Genomic DNA, 13,428 nt, shown 5'->3' on the forward strand with positions numbered 1-13,428 from the left:
TGGAACGATTTCAGTCAAATTGCTACATTAGTTATAATCTGGAAAGAAATGCAGTAGGCATAAGAAGCATCAGTCGTCTACTGGGGTGAGTGTGAAGATGTGGTGAGAGAGTGAGGGGGAAAGAGAAGACAGGCGAAGCTAGGAGGAGGAGGAGGAGCAATTGGACAGGGAGGAGGTAGTGGAAAAGGAAAGAGGAGATGGACAAAGAGGCAGGGGCGATTCTACAAGTCGGTCAAGGGGGGGGGGGGGGCTAATGGGGGGTGGGGTATTTGGAGGAATGGAATATTGCTTAAAAATAAAGAGCTGGGGTCCTCCACCGACAAATTGGTAAAATTTGGTTTTGCTTAAAGTAGTTTTTGGTAACTGTTTTGGGGTTCAGGGTAAAAAATATGCATTAATAAATAATAAGACGCCCATTTTAAATGATATTTATTGGTTTAGATAGTAAGCTATTGGCCGCTCTTATTCTTTCGTTGAAATGTGTTTCAAATACATTGCAACTTATATTGCTACATAATTATATATAAAAAAAAGATTGACTCTGTTGGAGTAATACACTCACTGATTTCTGAAGTCATTTTATCCAGTGTAATATGATACTCCTTTGGGGGGAGGGGGCTATAGCTCCCATAGGCTCTCCCCTTGCCATCGCCCCTGCAAAGAGGGGAGAGGAGGAAATAGACGCAGAAATAAAAGAGGAGGAGATGGACAGAGGAAAGGGGGGGGGGGGGAGGAACTGGACAAGAGAAGGAGAAATGGGTAGAGAGAGGGGCAGGTGGAGGTGGGCATAGAGTAAGAGGTGGAAGAGGGGGGCGGGGGCGGGGAAAGAAGGAGATGGGCTAATTGAAGATCTGAATAGATACATACCTGGGCAGCTAGTAAGTGAATAAACCATAGCTCGTTTGTCACGGCTGCCTCTGCTCAATCAGAAATTCTTCTCTGTTTCTCAAATATCAAGTGATCAATTCCTTTCATAAACTTCTGCCTTCCTTGCAGTCGCTGATTATCACCCTCGATGTCAGTCATACTGTCTATGCACTCAAGATCTGATAAAAATCTCCAACGATCTTCCAACATATTTCTTTCCTTTTCATCATTACTTATACTAATCGTTGAATTATGTTTCTGTTTTTCAGCTCTTCTGGCAGAATTCATGAATTTTCCTAATAAATCTCCACTCTCCGCATCGTAAATGTGGCACTTAATGCACAGTTTCCACAAACTGTAAAAGAAACTCCTTACCGTTAGTTCGGCGGTTGGGAATTTACTTCCGACTATTGTATGAGAGTACTGCCAGAACAAATACACTGATCAGCCGAAACATACTGACCACCTGCTTGACAGTGTGCTGGTCCACATTTTAAACACAATACAGCACCGATTTTGCGTGGCACGGATTCGACGAGTCCTCGGTTGGTTTCGGGAGGTGTGCCGCAAATGACACTCACACTTCTGTCAATACTCGTGGTTGGTTTGTGAGCTCGGAGCTGATCCCCGACAGCGTTCCATCGGCTTCAGATCAGCCGGATTTGGTGGTCAAGACATCAACGTGCAATCGTGCTCCTGAAACGACTATAGCATGATGGCCTTTCGACCCGACCCACTTCCTCAGCACATACCTGGATGTGCTCGACATTGCATTCCTCAACGGCCCTGGGCAATTCACGACTACCACGACGAGAAACGTGTTTTCATCTGCATCTACATCTACATTCATACTCCGCTACCGCTAGCTGACGGATCAATTCGTGCCAAAGTCATATTCCCCCCCCCCCCCCCCCCCCCCCCCCCGGTCTGTTCCACTCCCGGATCGCGCGAGGGAAAAACGACTGTTAGAACGCCTCAGCACGAGATCTAATTTCCCTTATCTTTGAATGGTGATCATTGTGCTATTTGAAAGTTTATGGTAATAATATCTGATCTACATACTCGGCGAAGATCGGATTTCGGAATCTAGTGAGCAGCCCCTTTCGTTTAGCGCGTCGTGTATCTGCAGGTGTGTCCCACTTCAAACTTTCTGTGAGATCTGTAACGCTCTCGCTATGCCTAAATGTACCAGTCACGAATCTTGCCGCTCTTCTCTGGACCTTCTCAATCTCTTGAATGAGACCCAACTGGTAAGGGTCCCATACAGACGAACAATACTCCAAGACTGGACGAACTAACCTATTGTAAGCAATTTCTTTTGTTGAAGGACTGCATCACTTCCGGATTCTACCAATAAACCGCAATGTAGAGTGAGCTTTGCCCGTTACTTGTGTAATCTGATCATTCCATTTGAGATTATTTCGAATATTCACACCCAGATACTTGACGGATATTACCTCTTCCAAAGACTGGGCATTTATTTTGTACTCGTACATTAATTGTAATTTTCGCCTTGTTATACGAAGTAGGTTACACTTAAAAATATTGAGAGATAACTACTAGTTATTGCATCACGCATTTATTTTCTGAAAATCCTCATTGATTTGTTCACAACTTTCGTGTGAAACTGCTTTCCTGTAGACTACAGCATCATTGGCAAACAGTCTTAAGCCGCTGTCAATACCATCAACCAGGTCGTGACTACGTTTCAAATGACTGTGCAAAATCCTCTGCTTTCTCAGCAACTTGCTAATATGTTTGTTGTACCAAGGTGAATCCTTTCCCTCCCCTATATTTTTGCTAGGCACATACTTTTCTAGCACGTGGTTGACAATACCTTTAAAAAATATTCAAATGTGTGTGAAATCGTTTGGGACTTAACTGCTAAGGTCATCAGTCCCTAAGCTTACACACTACTTAAACCAAATTGTCCTAAGGACAAACACACATACCCATGGCCGAGGGAGGTCTCGAACCTCCGCCGGACCAGCCGCACAGTCCATGAGTGCAGCGCCTAAGACCGCTCGGCTAATCCCCGCGCGGCGTCAATACCTTTAAATCCCGACCAAAGATGCTAAATATCTTTGTGTCCCGCGGTGAATGCTTGGAGCTGACTATGAAGATATGAATTAATGACACATTTATTTGCTTTCCCAAACAAGAAAACTCTACGCTGTTTGTTTGGTATTTTTGAACTTCAACTGACATAGAAGTCACAATGACATTATGGTCACTAATACCTTCTTCCTCAAAAAGATAAGGTCTGTCTGTCGTCAAGATATCTAATATGTTCCCATCTCGAGTTCGTTTTCTAAACAATTGCTCAAGAGTGTATGTTGAGAGCGCTCTTAGAGTAACGTCACACGAGTCTTTGCTGCTGCCCCCCTGTGATAAACGTATAATTTTCCCAGTCAATGGATGCCATATTAAGGTCTCCACCTATAACTAATGGACAATTTTGATATTTATTTCCTATGTACTCAAGACTTTCGCTGAAACGTGACTTGTCCGACCAGGAGACTAATTTCCACTGATCTACGGTTCAGTCTCGATGGTTCAGTACCAATTGCAATCGTAACTGACGATGTGACTGGGCAACCTGGGATTACGTGTGGATCGTATGTTGCAGATACTCATGTTAAACAATGTCTGCAGAAAGGTGTGCTGTGGAACACTTTACTGTAGGCTGTAGCCTTCCCTGCTTCACAGAAAGGGTAAATCTCCGTCCCCGGCGTTCTTTGATGAAACGCGGACTCCACCTTACAGTTGCCTGGTCGTAGCTTCACCATCGTTCAGTCACCGTCCATAGATATTCACGACAGTAGCATAGAACAACGGACGAGCTTTACTGTTCCGGAGTTGCTCGTCGCAGACGCATACACTCCTTGCTTTAGTTGCCTTCCTACCACGTGCCCGCAGCGCCTCTAGGAGTATTTATCGACCATAAACGATCTGAAGACGAAGATATTGTGAGTGCTGCGACATTTACCTTCCCTTTTCTCCGTCATCGAACTGAAGACCAAGGCATTGTACTTTCTACGAGTGCCACCTTCCCTTGCCATTTAATGCTAGTGGGGTGTACATGTTGGATTGTAAAAAGTTTCTCCTCGTGTCTTCTAGTTATTAACAAGTCGACATCCCAAAGGCATTCACTTTAATTGACCGATGTGAACAACCAGCATACATTAGGCAATGAATTAACTGATCATTCAGGAAAACTACTTTACGAAGCTGATGATTTTATCTTTTTATGGATTTTCCAATCATGGAAGCCCAGGGGTATTCTCTCTTCTTACCCTACACATCCCAAATTACACACAGCTCGTTCTAAGATGCAATAGAATCACATTCAGAGGTAGCGCAAGCAAAATAATAAGTGAACGCAAAAAGTTCCCCACAATGTCCATTCTAATCTAAATCAGGACTCCGCAAGCGAATTTTATGCAGGAGGAAGGACGGTCGGCACCTATCTATAATACACCCACGTTTATCTAATAATAACTATGACATACACGACTCAACCAAAACATTACGACCACTGACAATCGCGAGATTAATGGCTGACTGCACCAGCTTCAGTCAATAAGCAAGATAACCGAGGACCCACGATCACGGTTAGAAGTAAACTGTGTTTAAAATGTCTGCACCGACGTTAACCTCCAGTTAGCAAACCGTTGTCAACCAGCCATGTGTCTGACTGCAGTTAACTCCTTGTATTGCAATGGAAGGTCCCCTGGATACGAAAAGAGATATGAACTTGCACATTCCTTGTTCCCATCAGATCACCGAAGTCGCGCGATGTCGGGCGTGGTCGGCACTTGAATGGGTGACCATCCGGGCCGTCATGCGCTGTTGCCATTTTTCGGGGCGCACTCAGCCTCGTGATGCCAATTGAGGAGCTACTCGTAACTCGACCGAATAGTAGCGGCTCCGGTCAAAGAAAACCATCGTAACGATTCTCAGCTGGGTATGGCACGGCGGCCTCAGTACCGCAGATCTTCATTTACGACAGTCATCATCATATTCGTATCCTTCCAGCGAGCTGGGTAGGGTGTTTATTGACAGTTTGCTTCCAGTTTGCTCTATCTTCATATACTTATTGTTTTGATAGTGTTTCCCAGTTTTCTCATCTAGTCTTCAGATCTTCTTTAATTTGATCCAGTCAGAATGTCCCTTTTCAGATTTCGTTCTTTTTATTTATTATTTTCAGTTTTCGTAGCTGTGGTGATAGCTGTGTGCACCATATTCATGGATTTCACGTTCGTCCTGTTTGACCATTCCTACAGTTCCTTAGACAACAAATAAATCGAATGCGTTTACGTATGCGCCAACTGTCGATCTCAAGCGAAACACACTGTTCTGCAAAACTTAAGGACCAAAGCAACTACCGCACGATGTGTCACAGTCACATTATATAGTTCCATGAAACGTGGGCCACACACACAGAAATAACTGCTGCAATAGGTAACTGAAAGCAGTACGCAATAAGACAGTTCTGTGCGCTGTTGAACTTTTATCGAAAGACAAAAGTTACGCTGAAGTTACCGCCCATTACAAAAGGCAGGGCACGTTTCTCAGTGAGCTATGTAACCACCACGGACTGCAACACACGGTGTGTGGTGGGCTCCCAAGCTGGCCACGAGATTCATAAGGAGTTCTTGTGGCAAGGCGTTCCATTCCTCCATCAGTGTGTTTGACAGCTGCTGGATGACTCGGGATAAATTCGCTGCATGCAAATATGTTGGTATCGGCTGTATTAGGTGTATATGTACTATCTATTGGTGACATGAAAATTTGTGCCGGGCTGGGGCCCGAACCCAGACTTCCCGTTTCTGGCGAGCGGTCGCCTTAACCACTTCGGATCTCCGTGTATTTCTCCCGGACCGACCCAAACTTCCAACTGTAACACTCTCTACATCCCTATACTATAGTCCCCTACGTTATGACCAGACTAAACAACAATCGGCGAGCCATAGCTGTTGGTTCTTTGATTGCTCTGAGAGATGGCTCATCGAACTGGAACGTATGAAATATTAGTTTACTTTGATACAACCCTCCGCCACAGATGTGTCTGATAATTTAGAACTGTTATTGACTGTCAAAGCATTCCTTGATGCGTATAATCACAAACTCTTCTCCTTCTGTGCACTGTTGAACTTTTACAAAAGTACATGTCCATCTGATACCTGACTAACATTGGTCTTACTGTACGATTTAGACTACCTCAGCAGCGGTCAAGAGCTGGAGGCGACTCTAAATTGACCTCCGTGCGAGGGCTCTGCTGTGCCGAGAGAGAGGGCGAGTCTTGTTAGCATTTCCCATTCGTCGTTGCTGACTGTAGCGGGACATCGCTTTGTCTGCGGTGTCCACGTGCTGCGTTGCCAACTTTGGTGGGGCGCCGCTATCTTTGAACGATACCGCGCCCTTCATTCGTCACTTCATGCCCGCAGCTATATAATCTATACCCCCACACCAGTGGCAACGAGACCATGAAGAATCCAGATCGACGATAACATCATCAGGCAGCGGGAACCGGCAGCTGTGGGCGGACGCCGTGCCGTCACCCCTCCTGCCCCCCCCCCCCCCCCCCCCCCCCCCCCTCTGCCCGAGAAAGGCGGCCACCGGTGGGCCGGTTACCGCATAGCGGGCCCCTGAGTCGGCGGCCGTTTGTCTGTCGCCGGTCTTAATTGGCGGCCCGAGCTGCGTATTCCCGGTGGGCAGCGACGCACAGCTGGGGCCGCGGAACGCGGAATACGAGTGCCGGGGCTGGCCTGGTCTGGCGGCTCGTGACGCGGGGCAGACGAGAGAAATCCGATTTCACGGTCGGCGCCCCGCCAGCGGGCAGGCGCGCCCCTGGCCACGCGCTGCGCGTCCCGTCCCGCCACCACTACCGGGATCCCACTAGACGCGTGTAGAGCTGAGCTGCGTGAGCGACGCTCGACGCTCCGTGTTACATGAGATAAGCTGCGAGTTAAGGCGCGCATCCAAAAAAGTGGCGAGTGGTCGGGGGCAGGAATGAGAGTTGGCCTCTTCCCCCAAATGTCAGTACCCGAATACCACACGAGGAAACTTAAAATGCCAGAATGAGATTTTCACTCTGCAGCGGTCCCGAGTTCAAGTTTCGGTCGGGCACACAGTTTTAATTTGCCAGGAAGTTTCAAACTTAAAATGGCATGACTACTGCTGGTCTCAAAAATTGCAACGAATTCTAAGACTTAGAAGCAAAGCTCAGCGTGCAGTACTTTGCAATTGCTGGCGTGAGGACCTGCCCAAGTAGATAGTCTTTCGACCAGGCTCGTAACATTCCATTCACAGACTGACCTACCTGCGATGGACAACAAGCCCAACACGGTTCAACAGAACACAGGCAAAACCGGAACGCAACGGGAGGCTGAATAGTGGAAGACATAAAGCACTTCCCCACTAGGGGAAGTAAACTGTCTTCGAAAACCGAAAGAAACAACGTTCTCCTAACTGCTATGCTCGTGCAGCCAAAGTCAGTAGACCAGCACAACAGACTAGTGTTCAAAATGGTAGTCTTTAGTGAAATACTACACTCTCAAAACAGTTAGGGGAACATGACTCTGGGCGCCTGCCATACTCCATTGAACATTGGCTATGTTACCAAATTACCGCACTTTGCGGACTCTAAGGTGCTGCCACTATAAGACAAAACTCAATTTTTAACAGTTTTTAAAAAAATGACATTTTTACCATTTTTATTATTAGATTACGAAGGCACACTAAAGAAAACTTCTTAGCTTATAAGACCTGACTGACCTTTAAAATCCCTGAAAATCTTCATAATATCCTTCTTCTTCCTCTTCGTCGTTCTCTTCACATATAAAACGGTCTTCATTGCCACTGAGGGCATTACTCATGCCGTACTTCTTGAAATATTTAACAATAATATCTTATCTCTCTCTACATAACGACTCTTTTATCCACGCGCGGGGTAGCCGCGCGGTCTAGGGCGTCTTGCTACGGTTCGCGTGCCTCCACCCCCCTTCCCCCCTCCCCCCCGCCTCACCCGTCGGGCGGTTCTGAGCACTATGCGACTTAACTTCTAAGGTCATCAGCCCCCTAGAACGTAGAGCTACTTATACCTAAGTAAGGTAAGAACATATCACACATCCATGCCCGAGGCAGGATTCGAACGGTAAGAGTCGCGCGTTTCCAGACTGTTGCGCCTAGAACCACTCTGCCACCCTGGCCGGCGGTCCAATACAACTTAGCACAAATTTACTGTTTTATCCACTTACGCACGTGTTTGATTGTAGGTCGTTTTAAAGGTCCCTTCGACGTGAATTCATGTTGGGTTTCATCCATCATCCATTTGTTCCATTCCTGTCTCATATGCCCTTTAAATGGGTACTTAGCGGCACGGAGTGGCCAAGTGGTTTGAGGCGCTATGGCACGAACTGCGCGGCCCTCCCGCCGGAGGTGTAATTCTAGGGACCGAAGACCTCAGCAGTTTCGTCCCTTAGGAATTCACACGCATTTGAACATTTAAGATGCGTTATTTGTCAAGACACCAAGACGCTGCAATTGTGAAGTAAGTCCTCCCAAAACAACAGTCCATGTCTCAATTATTCTTTCATAGAATTTTTCAACTGGCTACTAAATTGATCAGTCTCAATAAGCGAACTCTTCTTCAACAAAACTACTTTCCATCTTTCCCAACCTCTGTTAATCCGTAATTCCATACCAGCCTCGTCCTCCAAACCTTATCATGTACTTGAAAAAGAACACCTGGGGGCATTTCAGAAGGTTTTGGTATTGTTTTGCGCTTGAAAGTGATCCGTGGATTAACTTTCGTAACGTCAGCACAAATTGAAAGGACAACAGTTTAGTGCATTTTTTCCATGTCCACTTTTTTATGGTTACAGTTTTAGCAGCTTTCATGGCGACAGTTCTGTTACGCAGCTCATCAAATGTCAGAAGAGTTTCGTCCATATTCAATAGTTGGCCTAGTTCCACACTGTTTTTCTTTCGATGATGAACAATAAAGCGACGGAAAGATAATAAACTGAAGAGCCAAAGAAACTGGTACAACTGCCTAATATCATGTAGAACCCGGCGAGCCCACAGAAGTGCCGCAATGGAATGGACTCGACTAATGTCTGAAATAGTGCTGGAGGCAATTGACGCCATGATTCCTGCAGGGCTGTCCATAAATTCGAAAGAGTACGAGAGGTTTGAGATCTATTCTGAACAGTGCGTTGCAAGGCATTCCCGATATGCTCAGTAATCTTCATGTTTGGTTTACTATCTTTTTGATAGTCTTGATCACAACTTATTTATTCCGGTGACCGGTTTCGACCACTACTGTGGTCATCTTCAGACCAATGAGTAAGAACCTCCTTCTGCTGGTGATTGTCCAGCAGGAGGTTCTTATTCATTGGTCTGAAGATGACCACAGTAGTGGTAGAAACTGGTACCCGTAATAAATAAATTATGATGAAGACTGTTTTTGATAGTAAGTATTTGTAACACATAGATTACTGTCAATCCCATGATGTATTCAAAAGTAATTCATGTTTGGTGGGCAGCGGAAGTGTTTAAACTCATAAGACTGTTCCTGGAGCCACTCTGCAGCAATTCTGGACATGTGAGGTGTCGCATTGCGCTGCTGGAACTGCTTATGTCCGTCGGAATGCACAATGGACGTGAATGGAAGCAGGTGACCAGATACGATGCTTACGTACGTGTCATCTGTCAGAGTCGTATCTAGACGTATCACGGATCCCATATCACTCCAACTGCACACGTCCTATACCATTACAGAGCCTCCACCATCTTGAACAGTTCCCTGGTGACATGCAGGGTCCATGGATTCATGAGGTTGTCCCCATACCCGTACACGTCCATCCGCTCGATGGAATTTGAAACTAGACTCGTCCGATCAGGCAACATGTTTCCAGTCATCAACAGTCCAATGTCGGTGTTGACGCGGCCAGGCCAGGCGTAGAGCTTTGTGTGATGCAGTCATCAAGGGTACACGAGTGGGTCTTCGGCTCCGAAAGTCCATATTGATGATGTTTCGGTTAATTGTTCTCACGCTGACACTTGTTGATGGCCGAACATTGAAATCTGCAGCAATTTGCACTTCTGTCACGTTGAACGATTCTCTTCAGTCGTCGTTCGTCCAGTTCTTGCAGGATCTTTTTCCGACCGCAGTGATGTCGAAGATTTGATTTTTTACTGGCTTTCTAATATTCACGGTACACTCGTGAAATGGTCGTGCGGGGAAATCTCCACTTCATCGCTACCTCGGATATGCTGTGTCCCATCGTACTCGCGCCGACTATAACACCACGTTCAAACTGAATTAAGTATTGATAACCTCCCACTGTAGCAGCAGTAACCGATCTGACAACTTCGCCAGACACTTGTTGCCTTGTATAGGTGTTGCCGACCGCAGCGCCGATTCTGCCTGTTTACATATCTCTGTATTTGAATAGGCATGCGTATACCATTTTCTTGGCGCTTCAGTCTATTTTCTCTTCATACCCTTGTGGCATTTTCTGAGATGTTGGTTTACTTCATAAACCTGTAGCACCAAACAACTCCACCCTAGACGTCAGTTAAGTTCCTCTGTAGTGCTAGCTTACGAGCGTGTATTTGAATCGTTCTGATAATAATTCCAATGTCATTTTGAAGATGTGCCTGATCAGTTGCAATACGTCATCTTCTAGTTTTGGCCATTTTGCGTTGTCCTCTATTTTCTCGTTTAATCTTTCACATTTTTTCCCGTTCTTCTCTACTATCCAGCAAATTGCGAATGGTTTTTTTCTGTTCGTGGAGAGACGAAATGTCACTCAGTGGCTCTTTTTCCATTTCTTCTGCATATGCTATTACTTTCAATTTATAGTCTGTATCGTATGAATACGATTTTTTCCTTTGCGAAACCAGCTCCTGACAAAAATATTGTACTGTTACCGGTAACACGAATCACTTTCAATTAAAGTTGACTGGTACTGTAGACTGCAATGACGCATCGTACGCTAGACAGTGTTCTGGGTTTGTGATGGCGGGGCGGGAAGGAGAGAGCAAGCTTCTGAACCCCCGCAACTTGCGTTTGTCGCATCGGTGCACTGCTGCTGCCAGTTGAATCCAATGTTGCCAGATAGAGAAAGGTTTCCCGCGGCATCGCAAATATGGCTCTTTTTAAGACAGTGCGGAATTTCAAATCAACCACTGGAAGTTTTTATATTAATTTCGAGCTAAGACGCACCTGAATTTTGGAGGCAATTTTTGGAACAACAAAGTGCGTCTTAGGCCCGTTTCAGACTGGGACGGACACTGGTGACGGTCGCCAGTGGCGATCACCGGTCATTGTGGTGAACGCTCCTGGATCACCAATGTCCGACACCGCAGGTATTGCCAGTTAGTGAAATAGACTCGAGCGAGGAGGAACTTTTGTTGGTACTTCTAAGGAGGAGGAGGAGGAGGAGGAGGAGGAAGTGAATGAAGACAAAACGTTTATTAAACGTACATCCACTGCTACATGATCGGCTGGAGAAAGGATTGTTTTATACTCTTTATGTTCTTTGAGAATAAGTTAACTATTTAGGGATTGCAGGACATGTCACCTCGTTTAGTCCGTGGAGGGAATATTGCGAACAGATGACTTTGCAAACTACTTCGTTAGCCCTGAAGGTGAAGCGGCTTGGCAGCAGCAAAAAGCGTAATTGCTAGAAATGTTACGTGAACGTTAATGCGGTTAGGCCTCATTGTTCATCTGGCATCGTATTTGTGATGTACATTGTGCAGTTATTACTATGCTGACTGTAAGAAGTCACATTATTGTGTTCAGTGAACTGAACTTAGAGTTAAAATTATAGTGTGTCAGGAACTTGTACCTTAATAATATTATAATAAATAAATAAAATTCATTATTGTAGTAGCCACGTATGCGTAAATAATTGTAATTAAGTATAATATTTTAACTCTATTTTTTTGGACCATAAGGCGGAACGCCTGAAGACGCAGAAGAAAAGGGGCGAGGGAAGCAAATGTGCTTGAAGGTTACTACCCTCCTAGCTACCACTTTGTTGCTGGAGACTTCCACAATTTCCCCGCATTTCGGTGTACATTCGGTCAATTTATACCTATTGGCTCGTCATTTTTCGAAATTCTATCGATTTTAGGTCAGAGCTATCAATGCGATCGTGACATTACATCTCGTTCTGTGTTTTAATTTGATTGTAAATGAAGCACAGTACTGTGATAGCAAAGGGAGGAGTATGTCTAGTTGTAAGGAAGGTACAGGTTTCCATTTCCAGAGCCACAGCCATCGGCAGGGTGTATTTTTGATACTTCGCTCATTGTCGAATGACGTTCAATTCTTGATCGAGCTGAAATTCGACAAGATTGTACATGGAAATGCGTTTGCGTTGGACCGTTATTCGCTCCCATGTAAATTGTTCGGTTGAGTGCTTCTGAACATTTCGCGTCTTTAATTTAGTTGAGAGAAGAGCGATTGTGGTGTGTGCATCTGACATGTGGAAGAATCGTTTGCCTGTTCTCTAGACATGGGAAAGACATTAGTTGGCTTGTAAATTATATGTAAGATTTAGAGCATGTTAGATCAGCGACATCCGTATTTGCGGGTGGAAATATGATTTTTCATATGTTTGTTTCTAGTTAGTCAGTGGTCTAGAGCACGCTCCACACAGCTAAAGTTTCTTGTTTGTAGAGAAATAATTTACAGTCTACATCTCGGGAATTACGTTGTGTTAGCGATCAGTAGGTTGCTGCCTAGTGCTTGATATGGAGAAGTATAGCGAAAATGGTATAATAATATGGCGAAAATATGTGTGTTCTTGTAATCCCGGAGTCTGGAGATGTGCACAGAAAAGCGAGCATGCAAGGAAGCTGAGATAGTAATGCTTTGGTGTCGAGGGGAAGCGATCCCGAATTTATAGAACAGTTCTGAGAGCGACTTCGGTCCGCTGATGTAAAAGGGGTAATTTTGTACGGTGGAGGATAAGAACTGTATGTTTACTAGATCTACGCGGTACTCGGTGATATATTGCTGGGATGGTGATCGGTTTCACGCTCCAATATTCTTGCAAGTCTCGTATGTAATCGATTATCTGTAGACAACTTTGTGAAGTTTAGTTGTTGGTGCAAAATGGTGATCAGTGTAAAGTAGTTTATTGTGGCTGAATGTCGCATCTGTAGAAAGAAAGGAAAGGCTGACAGTGCTTCCCTAGGACTGGGGAGCATCGTAACATATAGCTGGTGTGGATGTAGGCATATGACAGTTTTTTCGGGTGCTGTACAGATATAAAAGATAAGTGAATTTGTATAAAATGTGTATATATTGTATTGTAAAGTTAGCTTGGCTTGCATGGTGTAAAATGCGTATATTTTGCATTGTAAAGTTACTATGGTTTATGTTGTGGCATGACTAGAGAGGATGACTGTGTGTCCTATCGTGAGGGCTGTACAGATTCAGCACATCCTTGCCAACGAGTGAATGAGAGAGAGTTTTTATGTGGAAAATTTTATGCGCTATAGATACTGAAGCACAGTTGTCAAGAGGAGACATTA

This window comes from Schistocerca americana, chromosome 8 (assembly GCF_021461395.2).
Source record: "Schistocerca americana isolate TAMUIC-IGC-003095 chromosome 8, iqSchAmer2.1, whole genome shotgun sequence".
Classification (NCBI taxonomy): domain Eukaryota; kingdom Metazoa; phylum Arthropoda; class Insecta; order Orthoptera; family Acrididae; genus Schistocerca; species Schistocerca americana.